At 55.9% G+C, this 6,149-nt stretch overlaps 1 non-coding gene across 1 annotated transcript; it reads right to left on the minus strand.

The window, feature by feature from the left end:
• Positions 1-1,868: 1,868 nt before the first annotated feature.
• TRNAF-GAA lies at positions 1,869-1,941 on the minus strand. Its single transcript has one exon. It is a non-coding gene; the product is annotated as a tRNA-Phe (tRNA).
• Positions 1,942-6,149: the final 4,208 nt, after the last annotated feature.

A 6,149-nucleotide genomic window follows, 5' to 3' on the forward strand; every position in this document is an offset into this window, starting at 1 on the left:
GGGGGGCGGTATAACTGGCTGTCCCTGTCCTGCCCAGGTGGTGCTACAGCAGCTGTTCACAGGGGCAGCAACCCCACTGTCAACCTGCAGCTTTAACCTGCTCCAGGGGTGACCTGCTTCACCCTCCTGTGGGAGCCTGGGGACCCCGAACTGCCCAGAATCACCTGATTGATGCCGAGCTCTGGGATCCACCCACAGTAGCTGGGAGCTGTGGGGTCCATCCGTGGTGGCATGGGCCTGTGGGAGCCCCTTCCGGCACTGGTGACTGATAGTTGTGGGGCCCCCACCGGCCGACAGCTCCAGTCTTGCTGCCCCAGGGCTGAGGTGGAAAATGTCACTGAGATCTCTGAAAGTCACAGATTCTGTGACCCCCTTTATATAATCTTAGCCTTAATCGTTATTGACTGTGTCTCTCAATCTAGTGGTCTGCTCTAGCGCGGGTGGGACAGGGAAGACAGAAGCTCACCCCCCAGCACAGGTTTGGGCAGCAATGGCTCTTGGGCTATTTGCTGTGCATGCAGAGGACCTGTCCAGGCCGGTGGAGCAGCTCAGCCAGATGAGGAGCTGGAAGAAGGAGACCTGAGCAGCCTGGACATCCCACTTTTTCTCCACAGCCACTGCCTGTCAGCAGTATTCCTCCTTCTCCTCAGTGAGACCAAATCTAAGCACCTAGACAGCTGGTCTGTCCGCTGCACCCCAATCCTTCATGCCTGAGCCTCCCTGCCAAAGTCCTGTACCTGGCTCCAGAGAATTGTCTCACATCTCGCTGGGATCTCGACTTCTTGTGCCCAGAGAGTCTTGGACCCCCTCTGTAGAGGACGTGAGAAACACAGTGTCTGCCTTTTCCAAATAAGTGCTTGGAAAAGTTTTGTTTCTGTGACCACCTGGCCTAATGGATAAGGTGTCTGATTTTGGATCTGGCAATTGAGGGTTCGAGTCCCTTCGTGGTTGTGTTTGTGCAGTTTTACCATTGTGCTGAACGTCCTGCTCCCTTCAGGGCTGGAACCTCTTCTTGGCCGCTCAGGCCAATGTTCTGGCTTCAGCAAGAGCCCCAGGAAGGAGTTAGGGGGTGGGTGTCACAAAGGCTGGGGCATGAGCCCCAGGTGCTTCCAGTCTCGCTTTTGCCCTTCCTGACTTGCCAAAGAAACTGGGCAGCTGCCCAGGCTAGCGTGTGGAGCAGTTTCCCTCTTCCAACTGTGCGCCTGACCCTGTGCTGGAGGGGATTGCTACATAGCACCTTTGGAGCCTGGTTGTTTCTCTGCTTCTCGCCAGCTGGGGAAAACCCTCTTGGGGTAAAATCTCCTGCCCCACTGCAAAAGTGAGCACCGTGAATGGGAACCCTCAGAGGCCCCACCATGGGGGCTGGCCCTGCTTTCCTACCATCTTGTGATATTGGCCACAGAGCATCAGCAGCTGCCCCACATGATGGTGACCTTCAGTGGGTGTTTGGCATGGCAGGGAGCAGGGTGTCTTTGTGCCTGTCAGAAGACAACACATAGGCATGGTCCTGCCCTCCTCTGGCCCTGACCTCAGTTGCTCTGTGGCTTTTCAGCCTTCCCTTGGAGCTGTCAGCACCAGCTGCCTCTGCTCTAGGTGCCCAGAGAAGGAGAGGTGTTGCAGTGTCACTTTTACAGATGCCCCTTCCCTGCTACTGCCCTTGCTCAGCTGGGCAGAGGAGCTTCCATCCCCACCTATCATTCCTGAGGGCCACCCTGCCTCACTCTCTTCCTGCTGTGTTGGGAAAGACAGCTCTCATTTCTCCTTGTTTTCTGACTGCAGAGCCCAAGCTCAGGGACTCACCTTGGGTGCAGGCACTGCTGTGCTCCCAGAAAACAAGCCACCCCTGCACAAAGAGAGATGAAAGGACCTGCCAAAGCCTGGGATTGAACCAGGGATCTTTAGATCTTCAGTCTAACACTCTCCCAACTGAGCTACTTTGGCAGCTGCATGATAATATTTTGGCCTGTTGCTTCTCTGTCCGGGATGTTGTTGTCAGCAGTTGCACACAAAAAGGACAGGAAAATGAACGGCTGCTCCACACCCCACCGGAGGAACCCGGCGCCCTTAGCTGTGGGGAGTAAGAAGTGGCTGTTGGCTGACAGGGCCTGTCCCCGAGGAGCTGGAACAGCAGCTGCCGCCTCCCCCTCGGCTCCAGGCTGTGGGAAATGCTCATTGCCTGGCTGCATGGGCGGCTGCTGCTCCCTGCTCTGGAGAGCGTCTGTATTGCTCTGTCAACCCCCCGTCTTCACTGAGCCAGTCTGGTAAGGGCCGAAGTGCCCCCTCCGGCCTGGCAGCTGAGAGTCTGTACAGACATCGGCCCCCCTGCCAGCCCCACAGGCAGCAGCAGCGCCAGCCCCCCAGCACCACAGGGGCACTCGATGCACTTCCTGTGGGGAAATGGCTCCTTGGCGTCCAGCTGCTAGAGTGAGAGCCAGGAGAGAGCAGTGTCTGGCTCACCGTGGGGGAGAGAAGATACCTGGTGAGTGCGGATCTCCCTCAGCCTCCCCCGCAAGGCTGGTCAGTTGTATTCTCACTGTGATAGTCGGTGCTTCCCTTCAGGGCTGGACCTAGAGGGATCCGGGGTCTGGGACGAATCCCCCCTTTCCTGCCCAGGCCCTGCCTCCACCGCACCCCTTCCCCCAACCCCTGTCCCTCCCCCACCTCTTCCTGTCTCTGCTCCTCCCCCTCCCCGTCCAGCACCTCCTGCACCCCACTGAACAGCTGATCACTGGCAGGTGCTGAAGGGGAAGAGGAGGAGCTTGTCGGCAAGGCCTGTAGTGGGGGCGGGGGGAGCTGGCTGCCAGTGCCAAGCTTACCAACCGTGCCAAGTCCTGCAGTGTCGCCTGTGGGTTTTCCACAAGAGCATCCAGGCTGGGGAGCCAGTCAGCGTGTGACTGTACAATCGGATCAAGCGACAGCTGCCCGAGTTCCAGGAGATGAGGCTGCAGCTGGCCGACATGAGCAGAAGCACCAAGTGAAGGGAGTGAAGCTGACATTTTTGCAGCCTGCAGGGAATGGAGACAAAGCAGGGGGATGCAGGGACTCAGGGCAGGACCCGTGGATCTGATAGTGCAGGACCACAGTCGCTGGAGGAGGAGAGAGAGACCCGCGAGAGGAAGCCGCTGGTGGGAAGCAATAAGTGCAGAGTGCAAACCAGCCAGCTGAGAGTCACAGGGGTCTAGAAAATGAAATAGCAGCAGGTCCCATGGGGTAATGGGCAGCACTCAGGACTTTGACTCCTGGAATCTGCGTTCAAATCTCAGTGGGACCTCATGGAGATGTGTTGGTTTGCTGCAAAGCCCTGGAGCCCAATGTGCTTGGCTACCTTTATGCTGGGTGGCTGATGCCCACTGGAGATAGGTCTTTAGTCTGTCCGGTTCAATGTGCTGGTGGCTATAGGTTGGGGTCCTAGAACTTAACACTTTGGCTAGAAATTCCTGCGGGTTCACCATATGTTTGTTTCTCGCTGCTTCACCTTTGGTCCCTGTAGCTGCCACACTCTTCCTCTTGCCCACATGGCATTTAAAGGAAGGAGGGCCAGGGCCAGGCTTCATAGTCAGGGCTAGGCAGGAGGGAGGAAGAGTCCCAGGCTGGAGCCCAGCACCTCTCCTCCTCTGGGCACCTGGAGCAGAGGCGGCTGGTGCTGACAGCTCCAAGGGAAGCTTAAAAGCCACAGAGGGCAGGGCAAGAGGAGGGGAGAAGCATGCCTATGTGTGGCCAGCAGACAGCCACAGAGACACCCGGCCAGCCTGCTCCCTGCCATGGCAAACACCCACTGAAGGCCACACACAGACCAGCACTCGTTCTGCGGCCGGCCAGCATCACAAGGTGGTTGGAAAGCAGGTAGGGCCTCCAACCGTTCCCACTCAAGGGGCTCCTTTTGGCCGTGGGGCAGGAGATATTTCCCCCAGGAGGCTCTTTCCCAGCTGCTGAGAAGCACAGAAGTACCCGGTGTTTGCTCTTGGGGTGAAAGGGGTTAATACGTTTAGGCGGCCTGGCTAGCTCAGCTGGCAGCACCTCTGGCTCTTACTCTGAAGGTTGAAGTTACAATTCCCTGTTTGGGTGCTTGGGGCTCCTCTTCAACAACGCAACACACAGTCTGCTTAAGCCCCCACCCAGTAACCTGGGGAAACTAACCCTGGCCACTGGGTGCCTCTAAGAGGCGATACTTTCCCCACTCACAACCACTGAGTGTAGAAAAGAAACTTTAAGAAAAAGGAGGAAAATCACCTTGAATTAACTTGGGAAAACACCACAATCAGGATTCATAACACAACACTATGAGCAAAACACCCCCCCACAGCGCGCTGGGCAGTGGCCTTTTGCCTCAGGCTCCTAAATCCAGACACCAGAAGCTCTGTGGATGTGCTCCTCCCTTCACTGCACCTCACCCACAGCTGCTGTCCTGGGTCAGTGAAAACCCAGAGTTCACCTCTCACCTCCCGGGGGGAAAGCCCCTTTCTCCCTCCGCTGTCTGACCACATTGCCGGCCACTTGCCGTTCCCCCCTGTCACCGCTCTGCTGGCCACCCTCTCTGCTCTGGGACGTCTTGTGGTCCCACCAGGAGCGAAACAGGCTCCTTAAAAGTAGCAGCCACCAGAGCCTGAACAGTAGCCCCACCCCTTCCACTTGAAGACAAGCCCCTGCCCCACCCCTTCTCCCCAAGGCCCCGCTCCTACGTTGCCTCTTCCCCCCAGACCCCTCCTCCCGCTCACTGCTCTCCGTCCCCTCCCCACTCTCGCTCCCCCTTACGGTCATTACAAAGTGGCAAGGCAGAGTCCTCCCATTTTTAAAAGACCTGGGGTGTTGTTCCCCCCTGTTCAGGCACCCCTGGGGCCCTGCACTTCACACAGCTCTCCCTGATTTCAGCTGTTAGTGAGGGAGCCTCACTGCTAGCGCAGACTGGGCAGTTTGTTGCATGAGAGACACTGTCCCAAAGCAGGACTAATGCTTAGAGCTGGTTCTCAGTGATTTCAGCTCTGTTGGTCGCAGCAAGACTCTCCATTGAGTCTTAACCAGCTCTGTTATTACACAGGGAAGAACAAAAGAGTCAAATGGTGCCTGGAAGCCTTAAGAAGAATCCACCCCACCGAGTACAACACTTGTCGCTACCTGCTCTCAGCTCCACTGAGAATGTTTTGGGGTCACAACTTGGCTTTATCAGCCTAGGGGTCTCAGAAAATCACAATTAACAGGTGCTCCAGTGGCACAATGGGTTAGCGCACAGTACTTATAGAGCAGTGCTGAGAAGAGCTATGTTGAGGTTGTGAGTTCAAACCTTACCTGGAGTGCTGGTTTTCATTAACCAAGTGGCATCACCCCCTCATTTGGCCATGTAGAATTCCAGCCCAGGGGAACCTGAGGAGGAGTCAATAAATGCCCCCTTCAATTATTACCTCCTCTCCAGAGCTCAGGTCAGAAGCTACAATCCTTTCTCTGCCACCAGCCCCTGTGCCAGGATCCCTCAAGCAGAGCCTGGAGTCCTGCCCATGGCATCTGTACTATTGACAAACACTAAGTGACAGGGACAAATCCCGCCTGGTGCGGGGAGCCAGGTTTGCTCTTCAAATTCTGTCGTTGGTACATTTCCAGGTCTGGGAATGTCCCACAACAGCATTTAATGGGAAGCTCCCTGCAGAACAGTGACACTGCACAGAGCTCCTGCGGAGGAGAGGTGGGAATTAGTAACATTTTGAGGATCGTTTGGGAAATGAGCCTTTGCTGACAAGGTTTGTCTCTGTTCATATTTCACCTTCAGGTGTTATGTTGAGGGATCTTTAGTATATTTTTGGGAGGTTAATAACTATCTCCTCAACTTTATTTACTCAACTTAAAAATTGGTGTCACTTGATTTTTGTATCTCCCTGTGACAATACAACTGACACGTGTGGATTTCTACAGGGGGTCATGATGTTAAAGTTGGGGAATTCAGTCTCTGTACTTGTGTGCGGGGAGTGTTGCTTTTTTACAGCTGCGTCAGGGCCAGGCACACCGGGCTGTTAGCTGCACCCACGGTCCTTGCCAGGGGCCCCTGCTGAACCCTGGGCGGCTGCACTGCAGTGCTGGGGTGACTCTGCAGGTGGCGAAGCTGCTGTGGAGCAATGTAGAACAGGTGCAGGAAGGAGACGAGGTCACTATTCACATTCTGA

This window comes from Mauremys mutica, unplaced genomic scaffold (genome assembly GCF_020497125.1).
Source record: "Mauremys mutica isolate MM-2020 ecotype Southern unplaced genomic scaffold, ASM2049712v1 Super-Scaffold_100270, whole genome shotgun sequence".
NCBI lineage: Eukaryota > Metazoa > Chordata > Testudines > Geoemydidae > Mauremys > Mauremys mutica.